This window comes from Phyllostomus discolor, chromosome 2 (assembly GCF_004126475.2).
Source record: "Phyllostomus discolor isolate MPI-MPIP mPhyDis1 chromosome 2, mPhyDis1.pri.v3, whole genome shotgun sequence".
Classification (NCBI taxonomy): domain Eukaryota; kingdom Metazoa; phylum Chordata; class Mammalia; order Chiroptera; family Phyllostomidae; genus Phyllostomus; species Phyllostomus discolor.
Window position 1 is genome coordinate 31,098,041 of NC_040904.2, and position 25,519 is coordinate 31,123,559.

At 36.8% G+C, this 25,519-nt stretch overlaps 2 protein-coding genes across 2 annotated transcripts in view; one reads left to right on the forward strand and one right to left on the reverse strand.

Moving 5' to 3' along the window:
- Window positions 1-8,550, reverse strand: part of PDCD10 (programmed cell death 10) — a 43,766-nt gene extending 35,216 nt beyond the window's left edge. Inside the window, exon 1 of the mRNA XM_028504662.2 lies at window positions 8,400-8,550. The gene's annotated coding sequence lies outside the window, so the exon portion shown is untranslated. The remainder of the gene's footprint in view (window positions 1-8,399) is intronic.
- A 697-nt stretch (window positions 8,551-9,247) lies between these two features.
- Window positions 9,248-25,519, forward strand: part of SERPINI1 (serpin family I member 1) — a 76,159-nt gene continuing 59,887 nt past the window's right edge. The window contains exon 1 of the mRNA XM_028505158.2: window positions 9,248-9,394. The gene's annotated coding sequence lies outside the window, so the exon portion shown is untranslated. The remainder of the gene's footprint in view (window positions 9,395-25,519) is intronic.

Here is a 25,519-nt window from a genome sequence, read left to right on the forward strand (position 1 = left end):
GATATCACAATACCATAAAGGTCATATGCTTATATAGCTCATCTTTAAAACCTTTTCTCCCCCACAATACATATTTTTTTTAAAAAAAGTACAAATAGGTAATTACAGAACAGCCATGGGGATGTAAAGTACAGTAGTACAGTATGGGAAACGGAATGGCCAAAGAACTTACAAGCCTGACCAACGGACATGGGCAATGATGGGGAGATTGCCCGAGGGAGTGGGGGGTGGTGGGTGGAGAGAGGCAAAGGGGAAAAAATCAGGACAACTGTAATAGCATAATCAATAAAGTATAATAAAAAAGAAAAAAATAAAACCTTTTCTCTCCATTAATGCATTAATACATTATTGGGCCACCAGAAAAAAGTTTCATATCATCCAAAGCAAACTGCATAGTTTTGGAGTACTTAAAATGTTTTGGTCATCAATTGCATTTTAATACAATTTACAAGCCCAAGTAAAAATTATTTTTTATTCTCTTAACGTGCATACATCAACTTAATAAGGACAGTTGGGACCCAGCAGCAGACTGAGTAACAGAGTGAAGTCAAGATGCAATCAAGGACCTTGAGATAAATTGTAAAAGGAGATAAATCTATACAGAATAATCAAAAGTTGACAATTGACTTAAAAGGCTCCTTACCTCTGAATTAGCTGATGGGAAATGGTAACAACAATAAAAATACCAACCACTGGATTCTAAGATACTTCTGTACAACTGCATCGGGGAAAGAATATACTTCTTTTTAGTTGTGATAAGCCTCATTTTTTTATCCTATTCCAGTGCCTAAATGTTTGTTAAAGCCAGGTCTGAACAAAATTTAAATGAAAACATTTTTTGGAGGGGAGAAAACAAATCTGTCCCCTTGAATATGTCATCTTTTGCCCATAAAGTTCTTAATCTATTGGCTCATGAATCAAATAATTCCTAACTGAATAGTCATTGAGTTTTTCATTGAGATACACCTATTTTCCTTTTTATCAGTATTTGTGATGTGCAGCTTAAATTTCTCCAATATAAATCCAAAGCTTTCCTTTATAATTCAACTGAATTTAAGCACTCATATTGGTCCTATGTTCTCTTCTGGAAAATACAAGTTAAGAATACACCACATGGGTCTGACCTACCTTCTCCACACCACTTATAATCTTAGATATCAACTAGTTAACTTAATTACTCTTAATTGACTAAAAACCTATATCTCTATGCAATGTATATTCTCTTTACCTTACTTTACAAAATCTCTTTGCACCAAAATATTTCCTCAAGGCACTAATGTTGATAAAAACTATCAGCCCCAGATAGACTCTGGCTCATCTGTTTAACACTCCTTACTAATAAAGACAGGTTCTATTTTGATAATGACATTTAACTTCACCTTTAGCTCCTAATTGATCTCAAATACAAAGGCTATATTAGTCACAAAAAGAAATAAGGTAGAATGGTACTTGTTTATATTTTATACACAATTCCTCACGTAATCTTCACTTACAAAACTGCAACTTATTTTCTTGAGGAAGCACACCAAAATTTAAGGTAAGAACTCAGAAATCTCTCAAGTTTTGACAATATTGACAAAATTCCAATTTTATTATAAAGACATCCCCAAAGTATGTGATTTCTTAATAAAAGACCACAGCATTATTTAAAATCCTCTGGAATTAAATGAAGAACGCCTTGCAACAATCTGAATTGGTGTAAGAAGTAGTGGTAGCCTAGCGGCCAGGTCTGACTCATGTACCATTACCAACTGGCTTTTTTATAGCAGGCTTATATAAGTCTATGAAGGCAGCAGAAGTGTGACATTTAGGGTTTTGTCATTCCTTCATTCCACTGGAGTTCTAGTTCATCCTGAAGGCATGATGGGTGAATAAAGCAGAGAAGGATGTTTCAGTGCCAGGCACCAGATGGTAAGTTAAAGGAACTATCACTTTTCCCCCTTCCTGACAGCTCTAACCCAGAATTATCAAATGAATTTATGAATGTGCAAGTACTTAATAATCAGAAAAGGGGTAAAGAGGGTCAAACGTAAAAACAAAAAGAAATCCAGAAAGAAAATATATCACAAAGGCTACATATCCATATAACGGTCTTTCTACCCTCCTCCCCTTCTAGACCCTAAATTAGAAATGCCCTAAAGGGAAGTTTTACTCCTTTATCTATTTCCTAGTACCCAGCACAGTGCTCTGCATAGTCAAAGTCAGCAATGTTAGTTGGAGATGTAGTGATGAGAAGTCAGATACAGCCCATGCCCTTGAGCGTGTGCAGTCTTGCAGGGTAGAGAGACAGTAAAAAGTAAGACATGTCAAGCTGCCACTTAGCATAATGCCAGGAGCATATGCAAAGTACATATCACATTATATATACACTTACCCTACACAAGTTCAACAGACATGCTTAATATTTTCTCAAAGAAAACAAAACAAAATAACTACTGAAATGTGCACATAGAGATCATAAATCCACTCCATGCACATAAACTCCAGAATGAAAGGGATGAGAGACATGGACCTGTCATTCCCCGTCTCTCCTCCTCCAGCTGATTTTAAAGTCACAGTGTTTCTCACAATGAGCAGGTCACCACACTGTGATTCCTTTAACTTTCCTGTGATACACATATTTCTTTTCCAACAAAGCCTCTGAATACCAAGTCAAATACTTCACCTAACACTCACAGGAAAAGTAATTCTGTTCCAATGCTCAAGAAAAAAACAGCTATGTTATGTTAGTCTCCAATGAGGTAATCTCCAAAGGGATTTTTTTCAATTAAGTTTCAATACGAGTAATTTTCTCCGGCCACATTGACCTTAGCATCTAGAATACAACTTATCTGTAAGTGCAACTCTAAATCTAACTGCTCTCTAATGAAGCTCAATCACTAACATCATTTTATTTCAATGATAAAAAATATGGTCTCTTGAGTCCGACAGCCTGGATTCAAATCCTAATTCTAAGCAATTACTGGTTGTGTGACCCTAGAGAAGTTGCTTAACCTTTCTATACTTTACTATACTGGGAATAATAGTGTCCCTACTACACAGAGTTATTGCAAGGATTACATGAGATCATGCAAAATGCTTAGCATGAGGCCTAGCACTTAGTTACTAATCAGTAAGTATTGGCTATCATATTAATCCTAACCCATTCCAAAGAAAATTTAAGACAGTTTCACACATAATATATACTGGATAAAAATGTGATAAACAGCCCTGGCTGGTGTAGCTCAGTGGATTGAGTACGGGCTGTGAGCCAAAGTGTCGCAGGTTCAATTCCCAGTCAGGGTACTTGCCTGGGTTGCAGGCCATGACCCCCAGCAACCGCACACTGATGTTTCTCTCTCTCTCTCTCTTCCTCCCTTCCCTCTCTAAAAATAAATAAATTTTAAAAAATCTTTAAAAAAATCCCTAATTTCCTTCCTTCCTTTTAAATAACACCACATGATTCTAGGCAACTGCAGAGGGAGTCAGGAGACTGAATGGATCCAATTAACTTTTTAGATGGTTATACAAAAAGACTACCCATGCAAAAACTTAAGGGTGACCTTAAAAAAAAAAAAAACAGGATAGTGACATTACAATACATCCAAGATGAAATTAATTTTGTATGTAAAATGAGAAAACTGAATTTTTCATCTTCATACAAGAAATGGGCATCCAAACTACATTGTTTACCTTTCTGCAAATAAATTATTTCTAATCACTGCAATAAAGGTGCTTTCATTTTTTACACTTTGTGTGTATTCCTAATACATAAATTTCTAAGACGCAACTCTCTAACATTTCAAATGCAGTCCCTGGCCAAGCAGCTCCGTTGGTTAGAGTGTATTCCTGGTAACCCCAAGATTGAAGGTTCAGTACCCAGCCAGGGCACATACAATTACCAATCCATGAATGCACAGATAGGTGGAACAAATCGATCTTTCTCTTTCTCTCTTCCTCCCTCCCTCCTTCCCTTCCCCTCTCCCTCTTTCTCTAAAAATCAATTAAAAAATATTTCAAGTGCAATAACATACACAATCACACTAACTTCCAAATCACATGTACAGTTTATATTATGGAGAAAAAATTATTTTTCATGAAACTAACTTTAAATTCTTGATAACACCACCTATCATTATGACCCTAAAAAGCCAACAACATATAAGAAGTAGTACTTCAGTTTTATTCTCCATTACCGATTACGATAGGTTAATATGAAATTTTTTTATCCAAGATTCCAATAACAGGACTGACTTTTAAAAAAGTAAATTTAGGACTTATCAAAGACTTATATTTAGTAATAAAAACTAGGAGTATTATCAAATTTTAAAGCCATTACTTTTTTGACAATATATTGTGGGAGAATCAATTGGCAAAGTCATGAAAGCATGTAAGTCTACAGCAACACAGAGCTGTTGAATTCATTCTATGCCATTACTACAGTTCTGCAAAAGATCAGAGAATTTTTTAGAAACAAAATCTAATGCGATTTATTCCTGAAATATAGTTTTCATGTTTTTAAAATTATCTCTTTACTTTAGGAAGTATCTAGGTTGAAAGCAAATAAAATATTATCATAAAACCTACTGAAATATGAAATTTTTCAAGAAGCCCAAAATAGAAGTTCCTTTGAAACAAGCAGTACTCAATTTTAGAAAGGCACCTGTGTAAAGCAGGTAATATTCAAAGGAAGATGCCATCCTTAAAAATCAAAATGAATCAACAGAGTAAAAAGGAAACAGATTTTGTTGAGGGCGAAACAGGTAACATTGGGAAGGAACAGAATCCATTAAAAGTTAGTTTCTTAAATGTCTAATTTTGTTATAATGAATGTTGCTTGCAAAAAACAGGATAATGACAAGTTCTCCAAAATGCTGTAATACAGAAAGTTTGCTGTAATAGAAAAATGACTTTTGCCTGGCTGGTGTACCTCACCGAGCACAGGCCTGCAAACCAAAGGGTCACCCAGTTCGATTCCCAGTTAGGGCACATGCCTGGGTTGTAGGGGGCAGCGGTGTTTCTCTCCTTCCCCTCTCTCTAAAAATAAATAAATAAATTATAAAAAAAAAAAGAAAAAGAAAATGACTTCTATGCCATTTACTCATAGAAAACTATCCTGATTTTAGAGACCCCCAAGAACATCTCTTTACAATTTATATTAAATTTCTTTCAACAACTTTTTTTCTAAGGGTGGAAAACGTATCTGTTTTACCCATTTCTGTATTTCTACCCCTAGCACAGGGCTGGAGACATTGTGCATGCACTCATTCATTCAATCAATCATTTATTCATTCATTCAGCAAATATTTACTGGGCATTTACTTTGTGCCAGATACTGTGTAAATAGTGAAGACATGGGACAAATGATAGGGCCCTCCCCAGGTAGCTTATTGATCTAGTACAGAACCATTAGGTTCCTACTGTGATGATGCCATAAAGGAGAAGTATGTGGTGAAGGTATTGTGGAAACTTACTCTAATTTTAGGAAAGAGGGTTCAAAGAGTTCAGGAAAGATTCCCCTGACAAATGATATTTTAACTGAGACTTGAAAATTAACTAGAAGTTGCTGGTATTTGGGAAGGTGAGGGGAAGCAGTACAGGTAGGGGGAACAGAACATACTCAAAGGCCCCAGGGGTCAAGGAGGAGTTTATGTATAGAGTAACTGAAGGCACAGTAAATGAGAAAGGCTGGGGATAAGGATAGAGAACTGGATAGAAGAGGAAAGACAAGTTGTCAACATAAAACACAGTAAGAATGTAACAGTATCTGAACATTTAAGTCATTTGGAGTCTTTTTCTCATGTAAAATAAGTAATCTAAGGGAACTGAGACTACAATACTCAAGATCTGGAGAAGGAAGACATGAATAATGTATTGTACCCACCAGTGACCAGTTACATGCCCTTGCACTTAACCAATCTGAACTTTTTTATTCTCTTTGTAAACAGGTACTCAATAATTTACCTACTGAAAATACAATGATAATATACAGTCCTGTTCTCATAACCTTATAACCTTAAAAAGAAAGTGATGTAACTATATGGGAGAAATCCAAAGTCCTGAAAGAGATGATGTTCAAAGGCTGATGGGAGGGTCCTGCAGAACCACTATAAAAATACAAGTGCACACATAACCCTGTGAACCTTCAATTTTTAAATATGCAGATATCCAAAATGAGTCCAGTGCTCCAGCATGAGACTGAAAGGTAATAAATGAAACAGAAATGTTACTCCACCATTGCAACATAGGTAAAATTAAAACCGGGCCTCAGAAATGAAAAGAAGTTAGTGGCAGAACTGAACCAAGGACAAAAAATAACAGGTGCTGAACAAGTACATTATGTTAATTGATTAACTGCATTTCCAAATGTTCCTTTTAATTCAGAGCTACATGGCAAAAGGCAGAAAAACTCATTTCATACTTTCCCCAACAAAAAGTAATGCCTATACTGTCATCTACAAAATATATGAGTATTCTTGCTTTACAATCACTCACTGATTTTCAGCTTATAATATACTTAAACTATCACACTTCTGTAATAGCACAAAACCAGTTCCCCTCCATATAATTTTCCATTTGTTTAGTTGGTCTTCCTTCCTTGTGTACTGCATTACTCATGGCATTATATTAATCCTGATTTTACTTCATTCTACAGTATCATACCTCCCTCCCTCCCATTTTAAATGCCATATTAATTTCCAGACTATCCTAACTTCAATCCATAGGGGAGCATAATACCTCTGATCCTACAAAATGTTTCTGCATTCAAAAAGTAATAGTGATAGTATTAATAACTGCAAAGTACATTCACAATGCAGCATATTTCAATGGTCACCTTATACAACAGTAAACTATGACTCATTGCCTGCTATTACTAGAGACCTCATTCTTGTTTATAAACTTACCACAAACAAATCCTGATGTCAAAGAATATATCCAAAATTTAATTAAAGAACTACCCAATAATACTCATGAGCTATAACTGGTCATAATAACAAATTTATATAGGATAAGACTGGAACAAGCACACTACTTTCTACTCAATGTAAAACATGAATGTCCCATCTTCCCATTCTTTAATTTAAATTAAGGATAAGTCAAAAATCACAGGTGACATCAGGGAAAAGAAAATATGCACAAGCCTCACGTTATTCACACAAACACCCCAGTCAAGAAAATGAAGGGGAAAGTTTTTTAAAACAATCAATAAAAATGTGATATTACCGCCAATATATGCAATGTATCTTCTTTTCTAGTAACGATCACCCTAAACTCTCTTGATGCTGTATTATTCGAAAAAAATTGCAAAATAAGTTTTGTAGAGTTTCAATCCCATTATTAGTTTTACACAATGGGGGGGGGGGGCAGTCCTAAGGTAGAAAGGAAAAATTGTCTTTAAGGGATGGGACGTACTGTTTTAACTGACGTTCTCCTATGTCATCATCTACCATTTAAAGTAGCAGTACAGTCCATCACTTAATATACACCTAATAAAAGAGAACAATTTGAAACTGAAACGGATTATTTCCTCATGTTTCTAAAAGGTTAGAATGCGTCCTTTTTTTTTAATGGAAGAATTTCTCCAGAGTTCAGAGAGTCCGCACCTCAAAAATGGCTTCTTAAAAATACATAAAATGTATTACTTTGCAACTTTTTCCACTTTGTTCAAAAAACACAACCAACTCTCTGGTGCTCTGTTTCAGAAACCAGGTTACAAAGATTAAATTCAGAAGATCTGTCCCTCGGTGTGTGACCTTGGGCACGTCATTTATCCCCTCAGTTTCTTCATCAGCAGGCCAAAGTGAATGCTCTTTGGAAACAGTTAAGGTATACACCTATCTTAGGAATTACAACTAAGAGGGTGAAGGTTTTCTGCTTGTGGCAAAATTATCTCCTTAGAGGATCCACATCACGAAACTGGAACTGGATCAGTAGATCTGTCAACATTTGACTCTTCCATGTACAGTTTTTATTCTTCAAAGGACAGAATCTGAGTCACCCCAAGAACAGACTCCCAAACGTCCTTCCCTTCCTTCACTATGGAACTTCTAAAGCAGGGAAAAACATCCCCCCGCTCCAACCCCGAGCCACACCTTCAGAGGACCCCACCCCAGGCACATCCGCCCTCTCCCTTCTCCGGGGACACGAGAGGCCAACCTCGCCCTTCCCCACCAACCCCTACCTAGAGAAGACTTCCTGGAGGCGGTCGGGCCGAGCAAGGCAGGAGGCATTTACAAACCCGCTTTACGCCACTCGCGTAGGATAACCTCGCTTACGCCCACAGGGCCCCGTTCCCAGCCCAGTCCGCTCCGCCTGCCAGAACTAAGCCGGAGTGTCTCAGCCACGGTCCTAGTGTGACCCCAAACCTCTTGTGCTCTGTGCAGGGTTACAGGGACTCGGACAGACAAGCCACACCTTACCGGCTACTGAGGCACTGACTTCACTTCGCACCTTGGAGCCCTCTTCAACTCGTATCAATTCACTCCGGCGACGCCGGAAGGACCCGAGAGGAACCAGGCGTTGTCCGGAATCCTGCTCAGCCGGAGTGCGCAGAGGCCTATGGGGACTCGTAGTCCCATTCGCCGGTGTGGTCGGCAATTCCTGCACAAGCAAGACTACAGTTCCCGACAGGACGCGCGGTTGAGCCTACAGTGATGGGTGGGGACACTTCTAGCCAATAGTACAAGAGTTCCCTGCCTTTGCGGGAGGAGGTGAAAAGAAGAGAGGGTGCACTGAAAGAAGAGGAAGGGAGGGGTCAGCTCTCACCTGCGCCAATCAGGGTGCGGGGTCGGACCCGGGGCGACTCACTCGTTGTCGGGGCGGGAGGAAGGGAAATGGGGTGGAGGGGAGAGTTCGAGTTCGGGATCGTGGAGCTGCTTAGCCGTGGACGCGGGCGGAATGAATGTATTGGGGGAATTGCCGAGACGGAGGGAGAGTGCAGTGTAGAGAATGTTCCATGGCTAGAGAAGCAGCTTTCACGAAGGTGGCGGAGTCCCGGGCAGATCGGGTGGCTAGACTTGGGAGTCGGGTAGGATAGGTTTAATCCGTGCTCCTCGCGGAGGGACCCGGGCGGGGCGTGAGGCAGCTCCAGGTGTGAAGCCACGGAGTGAGAGCTGAGGGTTCCCCAGGGAAAGGGAAGGGGCAGAACAGCTGCAGGAGTGCAGGCTTCAGGAACGTACGGGCTGCAGCTTCCCGCCGCCTCCAGCCCCGGCAGCGGCGGGAACAAGTAGGGGGAGGAGCAACAGCTGCAGAATTCTCCAACTAGAGAAGGGAGAGGCGGAGCTTTTGTTCTGTAGCTGCTGAAGGCGCAGCCTGGACTGTAGTTTCCCGGGAGAGGAGAGCAGAAACGGGAGCGGAGCGCAGTCGTCTGAGCATCAGCTCCCGCATCCCGCCAGGGGTTGCAGGTGTGTGGGAGGTAAGCGTGGGTGTCTCTTCTGGTGTGTGTACATTGACCCGGAGAAAACATCTTCCAATAAGAATTATATCTAGGCACGGCTATAAAGAGTCTCTGACTCGGGTTAGAGAACTGCTGCAAACCCCTTTAGGTGCAATGTACATTTTTGGACTTTAGGGGCGGGGGGGGCTGGAGGAAAAGGTGGCCTGAGTATGTAAAGGGTGTGGTTAGTGTTTTTGGTTTGAGTTGTGCCTTGGAAACTGTTTTGGGAGATCCTAAGATTGAGGGAAATTCTGTTAACGTTAATTGAGAAAAAGGTGAATGTTATCTGGATAGGTGTGTAGCTGGTTACAAAAAATTACGTTGATACAGAATTACTTCAGAACTCTTTAAGTAGGAAAATAACTTCTCATTCTTCAATGTCTACCATTTACGTTGTTTTATCAGATTATCCCGCTACCGACCTGTTTTCCAGGGTGGTTGTACTGCAGGTTCCTAGAATTGAAACAGGTCTATCTGTATTACAGAAGCAAATGCAGGCAGGAAAAATCAAGATGACTAAACCTATCGGAAGTGTAACTTTTGCCAGCAATAATGTAAAAATATGTTTTAATAGCTGGGTACTTAGCTTTCCTTCCAGTGGCTATAGCATATTGGAACAAAGACCGGGACTTAGCCTATAGTACGAACATATGGTGTACTTCATTCCTGCTCCTAATTCTCTCAATTGTCCTGGTGATATTTGTACATTTAAAAAAAAGTAAATAAAAAAGTACAAGGAAAGCTGTAAGAGTATCTTATGCTTAAAGAGTGTGCTAATTGATTACCCTTCATATGTGTTACGATAGATTCAGAATTAAAACACTTGTAATAGTATCATAAAATAAGTTTATTCTTGGCATTAAACCGTGTGTGGTTTCTTTTAATGTAATTAAATATCTATGGATGAAAATGTTTTAGTACCAGGTAAAGATGGAAGACATACCTAGCTTTGTGTAACTATATGATAATATTACAGCCTTTCCCTGTTAGAGAAGTATGTAAAAAGCTATTTGCCTGGTTGTTTTTCTTAGAGAGGTTCCCCAGATTACATAGCTTTTAATCATAGTAGCATATTGCAGCACATTTTGCTCTAAAATGATTTCATTGTGACAGCTGTATATTTCAGAGTCTGCCTGAATACTTTAATACTCTGGAATTTTTTTTTTTGAACTCTGGTCAATAAATTGGAGTTATTATCTTATATTTTCTGATTTTCAAGCTTTCTTGAGTTACTTAAGGATTTTATTTCTGTAAGGCACACAAAATTCCTTTTTGAAAAGAAATGGCTGGAAGGAATTCTATTCATAGCTTAAAGTTCACTCTCATCTGTATGCTGCTACCAATAAACCTGAGACTTATCAATGTATTTACTACTCCCCTGCAGTATCCCCTCCCACACTCTCATACACCAGAGCAACAGAGAGGCTGATAAGCCTTAGAAAAACAGCACCTTTAGATTATCCCCAGGCAGTACAGGTATGTATTAAAAGCAGCAGAGAGCTTAGAAGGAAAAGCAACAGTAGCCACTAAACTTAGCAGCCATGGTAAGGATCTGATTTTCTCTTTGCTACATCACAGGAGACTCAGTTAACCCACATAGCTGATATGACCCTGTGAAAATATTTTGGGGAGAGAAAATGGGTGTTAGGGTATAGTGACACTTGGAAAAGATTGTTTGCCCTTGTTATTTGTGACCAAGTGGACTGTCCTGAATTAGTCTTAGATTCTCTCCATAGATTCTCTCCAGACTGCTAATGATTCATTTTGTGAAATTGAACACTTGCTGTCACTGGTTTATTTTTCCTGTAATAACAATAATTAATAACAATTCCAGCAATGAAGTTCTTTCAGAGGGTTTACTAAAGATCTTTTTGAAAGAGTTTTGTTGGAGATCAGTTAATAAGCAAGTAAATGGGAAAGAAAATAAATACCAAAGTGTTGAAATTCACATGTACTTTGAATCCCAACTCTTTGTAGATCTACTCTGAGGATTAGTGAAAGATAGAATATCATTAGGAATGAATGAATTTGTGGTATTAAAGCACTGGATTTTTCACTTTTTTCCAAGATGAATTCTTTTTATTATGTCAATGAAGGAGACTGGGTTCCTATATCATTTGTAAGAAGATGGTGTTTTTATAAATGAGAAATCATTAGCAGTATATGGCACATGGGTATTTGTTACCTTGATGTCCTGACACATTTTAAACTGATGTTCGCATTAAACCTTAGACAATCTGAAGACATTGATTGTATGATACTGGTGTTGAAAAGGTTTAGTACACAAGAATGCCGAATTTTATGTAAATCACTACCTAGGTTAAAAGCATATTATTTATTCTGCTCTTGATTTTTACTATTTGTGTATGGCTATCAGTGACTATGTGATATGATGAGAAAGGAAAACCAGTGGAATGCAGAATGTCTCTTGAATGGAAATGTTCTGAAGATGAATGTTCTTTAGCCAAAAGACTTGGCTAATTACAAAATATATTTTGGACTTTTTTTAATTTAAAATTCTGAATATAAGCCTATTGCATAGCATGAATTTCTTTCTAATAGGAGATTTACTGATAAAGGTTCAAGATCAAAAGATTGTGGTGCAGTGGGGTGGGATTAGGGGCTTTACAAGTAGGGACAGATATGAAGAAAACTGTTTAAGAAACATAACCTTAGCAAGAGCAAAGAGGTTTTCTTTCTTTCTTTCTTTCTTTTTTCTTTTTTTTTTTTTGTTAAATGCCTATAAGTGATTCCTGGCCTTCCCCACCCAGTCATTGATTTTTAGAGGCTTGTATCCATAGTATATTCTATACATCGTCATTTTGATTGGAATCAGACTGACATTAATTCATTAGATTTCTGAATAATTATGGGTTATTGAAGCAAAGCAGGAAAGAATGTATATATATACAGTCACTACTAAGTGCAACTTACTATTGTTTGGATATAATATTAAAAAGAAGTAAAAACCTAAAACGATGTTTGGCTCTTAATAACAGAGGTACTTAAACCAGACACTAAAGATGAACAAGAGTTACACGCACACACGCCTGTCCCCTTTTATAGCAAACTCCTAAAGGTAAAGACTGCTTTGGCAATCAGGATTATCATAGAAACATAAGGATTTATTTTTTGTTTTGTTTTTAATCTTCCCTTTTGTTTTCAGAATTTATTCGGTGATTGTGTTTTAAGTAACTAGATTTCTAGCTCCTGTACTATATATACTTTCTTCTTTCTCCTGCTGATTCTGAGCACTTGGTATCATGCTCAGCATAAATAAATAGCCCTAGAGCCATTTACTGAATTAGAACCATTGACCAATAGTTTTTAAAAAATTTATATTGAGCTCACTGGGGTGACATTGGTTAATAAATTATATAGGTTTCTGGTATACGGTTCTATAATACAGCATCTGTATATTGCATTATGTGTTCACCACCCCAAGTCAAGTTTCTGGTCACCATTTGTCCCCACCACTTTACCCTCTTCTACCTCCCCCCACACCCCTTTCTCTCTGGTAATTCCCATACTGTTACATCTGAGTTTTTGCTTAATCCCTTCACCTTTTTTACCCAACTCAACAAACCCCTTCCCTGCTGAGAATTGTAAGTCTGTTTTCTCTATGGGTCTGTTTGTATTGGTTTGGCCAAGAAGTCCATATAGTTTTTTTCTGTAAAATAAAAGATATTTTTTCATTTTCACCAATCACTTTATTTGGATATTTTGAGTATGTCAGCTACCTCCTGCACGGATCACATTGATTGTGCTCAATGTCTCAATTTGATTACTATTAACTTCAACTTGTCTACTCGACTGTGGAGCATTTTCCAGTGAGAAATTTCTAGCACTAAACTTCACAAACCACTTTTAACACATTCATTCAGTCACAGCAGCTTCTCCACACACTGCACATATCTCTTGTTTTGTATTTCAGTTGTGTTTTTACCTTTCTTGAAATAATAAAGCATAATATGCTGAAATGTATTTTCTTCCATCTTCAATATTAAAATGGCTACACAAAAATTCACCAATTTTGATTTTTTAAATGCATGCTGATATGATAGCTGTCACAATACAATCTAACGAAATTGTTTTGAATGAAGTTAAAAACAACTAAGCACTACTAAAGCCATCTTATGGGGAAAAAAAAACAAACGAACTTTTTGGCTAACCCAATATTATGTTTATTTGGTTCATTAGATTCCACATATAATTGAAATCATATGGTACTTTCTCTGACTTGTTTATTTCACTCAGCATAATGTTCTCCAGGTCCTTTCAAGCTGTGACAAAAGGTAAGATTTCCCTTTTTAAGGCCGAGGAGTATTCCACAGCCTTTTTTATCTACTCATCTACTTATGGGCACTTGGGATGCTTCCAGATCTTCACTATTGTAAATAATGTTGCAGTGAACATAGGAGTGCATTTATTCTTCTAAATCAGTGTTTTTAGTTTCATCAGATAAGTTTCAAAAATGGAATCGCTGGATTGTAAGATGTTATGTTTTTAATTTGGGGGGGGGTGGGGAAACTCCATACTGCTTTCCCAGTGGCTGATCCAATCTGCATTCTCACCAACGGTGAACAAGGATTCCCTTTTCTCCACATCCTCAACAGCACTTGTTTGTTGATTTATTGATTATAGCCATTCTGACTGGTGTGCGGTGGTTTTAATTTGCATTGCTTTAATGATTAGTGACATTAAGCATCTTTTCAGACATCTATCGACCATCCGAATGTCCTCTGGAGAAGTGTCTATTCAGATCCCTTGCCCATTTTTTAATTGGACTGTATTCATTGAGATGTCTTGCACTCTGGTAGACAAGAGTCAGTTGACCTCACAGTATAATTGCTATTAAGTAAGCCTACTGAGACTGTCTTTGTGCTGGTTAGCCTTTGCAAAAGTGTCAGTTGAGCCCAATTTGATTCCCACTGTGTGGGCTGCAAAATGACTTATCTACAGGTTTGCCTGCCAGTATTTCTAAATTCGTCCCAAGGATAGAGAATATAATATGGGCCGGAGGAAAAGGCTCTCCCACCGTGTCACCAGAGGTCTTTTTACACCCAGGGAAACCTGCATGTAACTCACCACCATTTTACCTCAGGTAAAATACCTTTGTTAAAGCTTATCTATAAAGAGCACATTTCATTCTATAAAAACTGAGTCTGCCTATCCACTTTTCTAATCATTCCTTCTAAGAGAGAGAGAGAAAATAAGAAGAAATCATGCTGATTGTGTCGACATGTGTGTGGAGTTGGGCATTTTATTTTTTGCACATGACCTTGCAGAAATAATGTTAGAATTAAGAATTCAAAATGTTTTTCCTTTTATTTATTTATTTATTTATTTTCATTGTATTTTTTCCATTACTATTTATCCCTAGTATACCTCCTTACTACAAAAATGTTTTTTTTTCTTTTCATTATTATAAGATCTGGAGAAGTCTAGTTAATTGTAAATAGTTCTTAATTTAATAATTGCAGATATGTAACTGTCTTTTGTGTTTTAACACTCACTAGCATGCTTATTGGGACAAATAGGCTTGGAGCTAATCATTGCTTCATCTCCCTTCCTCACGTTTCTTTGGCATTACTCTAGTGCTTAGCACTGTGCCTCGCTGAGTTCATGATTGTCTTTACCAGATGCTTAGCATCTTCAGAGCTAAGACAGTTCCATGTACCTTTTTATCTGAGAACCTTATGCATAGTCTATACTTGGTAACAATTTGTTTAAATATTTGACAACCTACATGAAGTACCATTTTGCATTTTTCACAGTCAAGTACACTAGAAAAGTGAATTTTTCTTATACATCCATTTTTAGTATCAAATTCAGCCCTCTGCCCACAACAGTTGCTTATATAGAAGTTAATATAAATGTTGCTGTCTTTTGTTGGCTTTCTGAATGAATAGAGCAAACATTGCTATTAAGTGCAGCCTTGCAGGTGTGTACTTTAAAAATAAATTTATTAATTGGGTGTTGTTTGAAATTTGTGTGGTTTCCCCTTGCCTCTAAAACTTTGCTGACTTAAAGATGTACTTTTAGGTGACACTCCCCACACATACATACATGTATATTTTAGGACTGTTTTTTCTTGGTACAGAAATACAGACTTAGAGAAAAGTATATAAATGTAATGTGAGGCTTTATCTTAACCAAAATTTAACTGGTCTTGAATGTTTTATTTTTAGTGAAATGGTTACATTGGGAGGCCTTATCCAAGCTTACTGTGCCTAAATTATACAGGTATTTGTCATCTTTGAGCCAGCATGGGCAGGGGGTGCGTTCTGAGATTTGGCACTAAGAGAGCTCACTGCTGGCTGCCTGCACAGCACAGCTGCTGAAGTGTACGCATGTTACTTCAGATTCCAGCCACTCCTTCAAGGCCCCCTTCTGGTTCAGCCTAGGAAGGGAATCTTCTGAGCTCCTTACAGCTCAATTTAGTATGGGAAGGAAAGAAGATGGGGAATTTACTTTAATTTAATAACCTCATTTTCCTAAGTGTATTGTTTTTCCCTTATACAGCTCAGATCAGAGTTCTCAGTAACAGTAACTCAGGTGTCATAAAGCGACATTACAGCACAATTCAGTAATTACCTATCAGCTTCATAGTCCATCATTCCTCCTCCCCACTCCTCTAGCATTTTGGCTTTTCCTTTTGTTGTTGTTTATTGGCTTAAGACAGAGAAAAACACATCAATTTTCAATATGTTGCTCTACTTATTTATGCATTCATTGGCTGATTCTTGTATGTGCCCTGGCTTGGGTTGGAACCTGCAACCCTGGCATATGAGACTGTCACCCTAACCAGCTGAGACCCTGCCAGGATGCATGCTGGCTTCTTTTGAATGGACTCAGAAGAGCTCACGGATATACTTTGACATCTTTCCCTACATTGGATTGCTTCTGCTATTTTTTGATAACTTAAATTTTGTTTTGAAAAACTAGTCTTCATTTGAGGTCCTTTTATCTTATGTAATATGAAGGGTTAATTTCATTGTTTTCCCACCTTTAGTAGTATGCTATAGATACTGTATTATGATGTATAATTTTGGTCATTCACTTAAATCAGTTATTGGAGCATTTAATTGTTGTGTACTTCACAGAGCAATTTAAAATCATTGAAGCAATTAATGTTTTTTAAATATATTCAGCCTTCTAGTTAAAAAGCCTCTAAAGTATCTCAAATTGCTTACAGATATTAAATCACTTGCTCTATGTTCAAAGCAGGTTAAATTGTATATCATTTCGTTTAACATATAATACTGGACGAAATTTGTAAAATACCACTATTTTCACAGCTGTGTAACAATGGTATAATTTTTGCTTTTGCTAAATCAAGAAACATTAAAGAAATTACATATTATGAGGTCTTGAGCACAAGGTACATTGACTAAATCTAAGACAGGAAGGCAATTTTTTTTCTGTATTTCAAAGTTTCTGATGAGTTCTTTTAAAAATAAAATGCTAATAACTTAAAATTATAAAGGCCTAATAACTATTCATGTTTTTAATATAGCATCAGATTTAGCTAATAATGAGTAAGGTAAAATTAAACATTTTGAGAAAAATCTTTTTACCCAAAATTATAATTTCCTTTAAAGATTTTATATATTTATTTTTAGAGAGAGGGAGAAAAAGGGAGAGAACCATCAATGTGAGAGAGAAACATTGATTGGTTGCCTCTTGAATGTGCCCTGACCTGGGACTGAACCCACAACCCAGGTATGTGCCCTGACCAGAAATTGAACCAGCGACCTTTTGCTTTGCAGGACATTGTGCAACCAACTAAGCACACCAGTCAGGGCTCCAAGATTATCTTAAAAGCAAGTTTTTACACACATTATGTGGTCCAGAAATAATTGACAATTTATTATTTTTTTAAGATTTTATTTATTTATTTTTAGAGCGGGAAGGGAGGGAGAAAGAGAGAGAGAGAAACATCAATGTGCCATTGCTGGGGGCTGTAGCCTGCAACCCAGGTATGTGGCCTGACTGGGAAACCTGTGACACTTTGGTTCTCAGCCAGCGCTCAATCCACTGAGCTACACCAGCCAGGGCATAATTGACAATTAAAAAAAAAAAACTTTTAAAGTATCTATCAGTTAGAAATGCTTTCAGTTTTATGCATGATGTCATAAAACAGATTTATTTTTCCAAAACAAGAAGTCTAGAAAGTAATTCTTTACTTTTTGTTTAAAGGCTCAGTGTTGTCAGGATTTTGTCTGAGTGCTTTCTGTCCTGCTCACTGCAAGACTGGCATTTCTGCTGACTCCCATATCACATCCCAGTTCATGGGGAGAATAATGAGGAATGGGGTGGAGATATTGAGCCTTTCTCTTTTAATCGGGAAACAAAAAGCGTTTCTCAATGATCTCCAGCAAATGTTTGCTGTGGATCTACTGGCCCATGGCAGGTGGCTGCTGCCCCCGGCGTTAAAGAAGATTTTGGGCCTTTGTGATGGATCAAACGGGAGAACCATGGTTTGAGAATGAGTTTTGAGTAACCAGTCAATAGTTTCAACTATAATCTGATAATTAAAACCTTGTTAACTTTAAATTGTATTCCATCTCATTCTGACGCAGTGCCACTGGTTTGTCTGTTTTATCCCCAGATTAGGAAACTCGCATCTTCTTACACCACGTTTTCATTCCTGTGACTACCACATTCCAAGTTTCTAGTCAAAGGACAATTTTATCATAAATCTGCTTTAAACCTCAAAGTATCAAAAATTTCCCTATAGACTTCATTTGAGAATATGGGTATAAGGAAATGAAAAGAATTCACAATTGAATATTATGATTATTTTTAAGAACATTTGTTATCAACACAAAACAAGCCATTGTTCATACAGAGGAATTCACTGTAAATTTTTTTAATCCTGGTTAAAAATAACACCATTTTTAAATGGTGTTATTTTCCATTTCTAATAACACCATTTTTAAATAACACCAGTTTTAAATGGTGTTATTATCCATTTCTAAAATGTAAAAACTTATTGACATCTGTGCTGATTACTACCTAAATTATGACTCCTTACAATGATACATCTTAAACTTTCAGTGATGACTCCTTGAAATAGGAAAATCTGAGGAGAAAATTGAAACTTGAGAAAATAAAAACCCTATTTTTTCAATATTAAAAAGTCATAATCAAAGATGTTAACCATAGAACCTTGGCTATATTTCAGTTTTCTGCATTTCCATATCAACACTTTATTGTCCAATTTTTACATTTTATCATGTGACCTTAGGTGAGTGGCTTTACTAGGACACAACTTTCCAGACAGATATTACATATAAATTTCTAACTTACTCTTACAGTCTATAGCATGGAGTTGAGTGATATAAAGATATACAGCAAAATACAGGTTGGAGCAAAATACAAGCTGTCCATATGGAAAATAATAATGAATAATAACACAAGAATGAACTCTTGTGCACTCACAGCTGTAAAATTACTTTTGGCCAACTTGTATGTGAAATCACTTATTCCTTGATAATTCAAGACACATATATATATAAACAAGGGCATGTATCTTAGGACTGTAGCATTGCAACAGTTACTCTGGTACAGGTCCAGAAGCAGAAGAAAATGCTCTATGTTGTCATCAGGGAAGGCTTTGAGAAGTAGAAGTAGAGCAGCATGGTAGGTTGGTTAAAAGCAAGGGACTGCAAGCTAGAGCTTGCTGGTTCACTACCTTTTTTTGTAAATCAAATTTTATTGGAACACAGGAATGCCCATCATTTGCATATTGTTAAGATTGCTTCCTTGCTACAATAGCAGAGTTGACTCATTGTGAAAAAGACCACATGACCCATAAGCCTAAAATATTTCCTATCTGACCCTTTTAAACAATGTTTGTCAGCTACTAGTATAAGAATGTGGGCTCTGGGGTCTGTCAAAACTGGGTTCAAATTTGGTTTTTAATCTGTAGCTTGACTCAAGGGCTATTTATGTGATTTCACATAACACACATTGCACAATACCTGGCATGTGGTAGATGTTCATTAAATATTTACTAAATTTATTCAATTGTTATTATGACTTACTATTTTAAGTGAGCTGTAACTTTTAATTCAAATGGAGATTTGAATCTCTAAATTTAAGTACTCCCTACCCCTACAATAAATGTTTAGTAAACTGGGAAGGGTATCATATAATCATAAGAAATTTTCAAGAGTTGCACAAAATGTTCTGTAGTGACAGTCAGATTGATATAAAAGCCAAACAGCCTAAATGTATAGAAAAGTAAAGCCCAGACTTAAAAATACAATTGCAGGCATACCTGGGAAATATTGCAGGTTTGCTTCCAGACCACTGCAATAAAGCAAATATTGCAGTTAAGCAAGTCACACAATTTTTTTAGTTTCCCAGTGCATATAAAAGTTACATTTACACTATACTGTAGTCTAGTAAATGTGCAATAACATATGCCTAAAAACCAATTTATAAACCTTAATTTAAAAAATATTAAAATATCTTTTCAGTAGTAAATGCTAACCATCATCTAATCCTGTTGGAAAATGGGACCAATAGACATTCTGCACAGGGTTGCCACAAACTTTCCATCTGTAAAGCAAAACACAGTTCCTTCCAAGTTCAGTAAAGTGAGGAATGTCTGTAATTAAAACTAAACGGCATATTGAATGTTGTAGAAAGCCATGCCCGTCAATTAAAATAGAGGCAAAGATACTGTATGAGAACTCAGAGGAAGATGATATTTAAAAGTGAGTATACTAAAGAGGAGACATCACTACCAATCCTACAGAAATAAAATGAGATTCTTAGGGAATACTATGAACAATTATATGGTAACAAATTAGATAACTTAGGTGAAATGGACAGATTCCCACAAAAACTACCAAACAATTTACAAAGAACTACAAAATCTAAACATAGACTCAAAAATCCTCAACAAAATACTAGCAAATAAAATCTGGCAACAATAAAATACTACATACCATGATCAAGTGGGATTTATTCCAAGAATTCAGTTAGTTTATCATGAAATAAATCAATGCAATATGCCATATCAATAGAATAAAAGACACGATCATCTAAATAGAGGCAGAAACACATTTGACAAAATCCAACACATTTTCATGATGAAAACACTCAACAAACCAAGAATAGAAAGGAATGTCCTCAAACTGATAAGGGACATCTCCAAAAACCCCAAAACTAGTATCATTTTTTTATTGTTGTTCAAGTACAGGTGTCTCTATTTTTAATTGTGAAAGACTGAATATTTCCTCTCAAGATCAGGAATAAGAGCAGGATGTCTTCTATTCAACATTTTACCAGGGGTTCTAGCAAAGGTAGTTAGGCAAGACAAAGAAATAAAAAGCATCCAGGTTGGAAATGAAGTAAATCTATCTCTGGTCACAGATGATCTATCTTGTATATCACAAAATCCTAAGGAATACACACACGTACAGTTAGAACTAATAAACAAGTTCGACAAAGTTGCAAGATATTGGAACAAGATAAATCAATTGTATTTTATACAGAAGCAGTGAAAATTCAGGAGTAAATTTAATGAAGTACAAGAGTTTTACACCAAAACCACAAAATGGTGCACAAACTATCACTAAAAGAGATTAAAGAAGACCTAAATAAATTGAAAGATACTTTATACTTGTGAACTGAAAGACAATATTGTTAAGATGGCAGTATTCCCCGAATTAATCTACAGATTCAGTGCATCAAATTATCAGCTACCTTTTTTTGCAAAAATGGACAAGTGGAAATGCAGAGAATCTAGACATACATGTATGTATCAAATGGAAATAAGAGTTCAGAAACATACCCTTGCATTTATGGTCAATTGTTTTTTGACAAGGGAAAAGATAGTCTTCAGTAAATGATAGGCAAATGGATATTCACAGGCCAAAGAATGAAACGGAACCCTACCTGACAAATACAAAAAATGTAACTCAAAATTGATCACAGGCCTAACCATAACAGCTGAAACTATGAAAGTCTTAGAAGAAAATGGATAAATTGTTGTCACCTTTCACTGGTCTGTGGTTTCTTAGATATGACACCAAAAGCCTAAGTGACAAAAGAAGGCATAAATAAATTGGACATCACTGATTTGAAAAATTTTGTGTTTCAAAGACGCAATCAGGAAGGTGAAAAGACAAGCCTCAGAATGGAAGGAAGTATTTGCAAATGAAATATTTGGGAAGAGGCTTATATCCAAAGACTATAAAGAGCTCTTAATATTTTAAAAAAAAACCTAAAACAGTTAAAATAGGCAAAGGATTTATGGAATCTAATGAATAAACTGAACTAACAAGCAAAACAGAGACAGACTCATAGATGGAGAACAGATGACAGCCATTGGGGTGAGGGCAGATTGGGTGGGGGGAGGGACTGAACAAAAAGGACTCACCACAGGGACAGCAATGTGGTGATTGCTGGGGGGAGGGGGTATAAGGGGACTAAAAGGTGATTGGAAAAAATATAATAAAGATTAAAAGCAAATTAGTTGACCCAAAAATCTGTACACAAATGTTCACAGTAGCATTATTCATAAGTCTCAAAAGGCAGTAAGAGCACAGTGTCTATCAGTGAATTAGTAGGTAAGCAAAATGTTGTATAGCTATACAATGGGATATTAGTTGACCATCCAGAGGAATGAAGGACCTGATAGATGCTGCAACATGGATGACTTTTGGAAACATGCTAAACAGGAAGAACCAGACACAACTGACCACATTTTATGTGAAATATCCAGAACAAGCAGATGTATAAAGACAGAAAGTAGATTAGTAATGAGAGATGGGGGAGGTGGGGAGTGGCCACTGATGGTTATGGGGTTTCTTTGTGGGGTGATAAGTTTGTAAAATTAGACAGTGGTGATGGTTGTATGGTTTTATGCACATGTTAAAACCACTAAATTGTACAATTTAAAAGTGTATATGTAAAAGAGTGAATATAATATAAAATTTTAAAAAACGGTGAAGAGTTATGGAAGATTGAATTATAAGGAAACCAGTCTAGCAGAGGAAAGTGACATAGAAGGAAATATTCTCATATTGTCTGGCCTCAGAACACCAGGTAAAACCAATGAACAGAGACTGAAATTGAGTCGCACTTTGTTAACGGTGTGTTTTTATTTAAATTTTAAAATGAAGGGGAAAAAATCAAACACCTAAACAACATCAAGCATTAAAAATAGTGAAGATGAAAACAGCCTGTCATCACACCTCTCCTCTGCAGCTCCTGGTGACGGGAGGTAATCGAACAGTGTGTATGGAATTGCAATGGAATAAGCTTATGATTCCAAACTCCTTGTCCAGCCTAGCTATGATTCAGTGTGCATAAGAATAAAAGAATGGGGCAGGGCAGAGCTATGGGGTAGGGGTGAGGGGGTTGGGGAGGATGGGGCCATCTGTAACTGAATGACAATAAAAAAAGAAGAAAAGAATGGTTTTCTCAGTCATAATGAGGGGAGACCCACACCACCACCACCAACAATAATAACATGCATATGCAGAATTCAAGACTGGGACTATAAAATAATGAAATAAATGACATTTAAATAGTTTCTTCTACTTCATTTTAAAACAATATGTTAAAAATAATTTTTATAAAATATATGATGTCTTTTTTTTAAAGATTTTATTTTTAGAGAGGGAAGGGAGGGAGAAAGAGAGAGAGAGAGAGAGAAACATCAATGTGCAGTTGGTGGGGGTCATGACCTGCAACCCAGGCATGTACCCTGACTGGGAATTGAACCGCGACACTTTGGTTTGCAGCCTGCCCTCAATCCACTGAGCTACACCAGCCAGGGCATAAAATATATGATGTCTTAATGGTAGAAAAAATAATACTGTGGATCGAGAACTCCAAGATCACTTCAAAAACAGGAAAATGTGGAAGAAACCATATTTAAATGCCTTATTTTACAATTTGTGGAGCCAGAGGTTATTTTTTTCTTCACATTCATAGAAAAAAATATATTTAAAATCAAAACAAAAAGAATAAACAAGAACCATGACAAAAATGTACACAAGCTTATTACAATTACCGATGAGTTTAGTCCTTTATTGAAGGTAGAAACAGCCATGCTGCGTGGATAATACCCAGTGTACATTTTTTAAAAGACTTATTTATTTTTAGAGAGAAGGGAAGGGAGGGAGTAAAAGAGGGAGAGAAACATCAATGTATGGTTGCCTCTTGTGGCTATGTTCTCAGCTGGGGACCTGGCCTGTAACCCAGGCATGAGCCCTGACTGGGAATTGAACCCATGAGCCTTTGGTTTTCAGGCCTACACTCAATCCAGTGAGCCACACTAGCCAGGGCTCACCCAGCTCGCTTTCTAAAGAGACTAATAAGCAAAACAGTATCAGTTGAAAGTAAAAGGATGGCAAAGCAATAATAGATGAAATCATTCAAAAATATATAGAGTGTCCATACTTGTGAGACAAGCATACTGAAGGCAAAATAACACTCATCTGTGCAAAGAAGGAGTAATTTATATTGGCAAAGATTTAATAGCTGTGAGCCTATTTGTACTGGTCATATCGAAGTAAAATACATTTCAAAAATCCCAAAAAGAAAACATGGCCCTTGGGGTCAGATCTAGATTCAAGGGAAAAAAGTAAACGTTGAAAGTTAAGAATAAGGAAAGGACCAACATGAACTTGGGAAGAACCAGAAGCCGTGACACTGGCCCAGAGGTGGTAGCAATGACGATACACGTCTGAGGAAATTTGAGATGCAGATTCAATAGTTTTTGGCCCTGTAACAGCTACAGTACAGGGATTACAAAACATGTCAGAAGTCAGCCCACAGGTAAGTGTATGTGTGCTTACTGTATTTGAAGGCCAGCTAGTTCTCTGTAATCACCAACGGCCTCTTTGTCTTATATAGAGAATGTTGTCGTATATTGTTTTAATGGAGACCCAGCCAGCTGGGGCTAAGGAAGAATACGAAAGTTGTGAGTGTGAGCAATAAAATAGAATGAATGATTGTAATAGTTCAAAAAGTATTGTAAAAACAAAAATACTTAATGTGGAAAAGTTTTTAATTTTCGCCACAATAAAAAAATAAGTTCAAAAACCTTAAAAAAGATTAGTAGTTATAAATCAGTTGAAACATTTAAATGTTTGTCTTAAAAGGATTATGTTCATTTATCTGCTTCAGTTTGCTTCATATTATACAAAGTAATGGCTTATTGAGACATGATACACCACTATATAAAAATCCTCACCTTGCTTCTAGATTAATGAAGACAGTTTTAGTTGAAATACTGTCTCATTTCCTCTCTTTTCATTTTTGTTGTTACTCTCATTTCACGTTCCTTTTATGTCCCCTAATTGGAAAATTTTAGTTTTTGATTTGACACCTGCTTCTTAACTGCTACAAAACGTATTAATTATGCTTACTGCCCTTATAAAAAACATAATGTTCAGCTAGCTAACTAGCATAAATAATCCATCACTGGGAATCATTAACCATCTGTGACAAACTAGAATTAATTACTATCTTTATACAAGCAAAGACAACCATTTGATTATAAGGCTGACAAAAACATAAACCTAGTTCCACTTTAAATATAATAGTGCACCAGCTCATATTTCAGGTTATGTTTTCTTTCTTGCGCTTAGAATACCTTGTAAATGACAACCTTTAACAGGAAGATCTCATTTATCCAGTAGATTCATAATTCCCACCAAAGTACTCCGTTGAACCCAGGAAATAAGCTTCCTACTCCAGCCAAATTTCTTGCTATAAAGTTCAATTTATTCGTCTGGTAGCCCCTTAAGCCCTCATTTAGAGCCTGTTTACTTTGAATATACCATTTAATTTACTATTTAATAATGATTAGCCCTGTTTAACAAATTAACAGTTATTTAATGATAAAAACCTCTTGATATTGGTGAGGGGAGGGAAAGGTGGAACTAAAGAAATCATCGTTGTCTGAAGAATGCCTGTCGTGATGCTTCCGTCGAGTCTAGCGGCCTGCGCCTGGGACCATGTTCAGTAGGCATTAGGTGGATGAGTGAAAAACAGCAAGTTCAGAATAATAACATTCAGACATGCCAAAGAGGGAACTTTTTATAAAGTGTCATGCAAGTGATGAAAGAA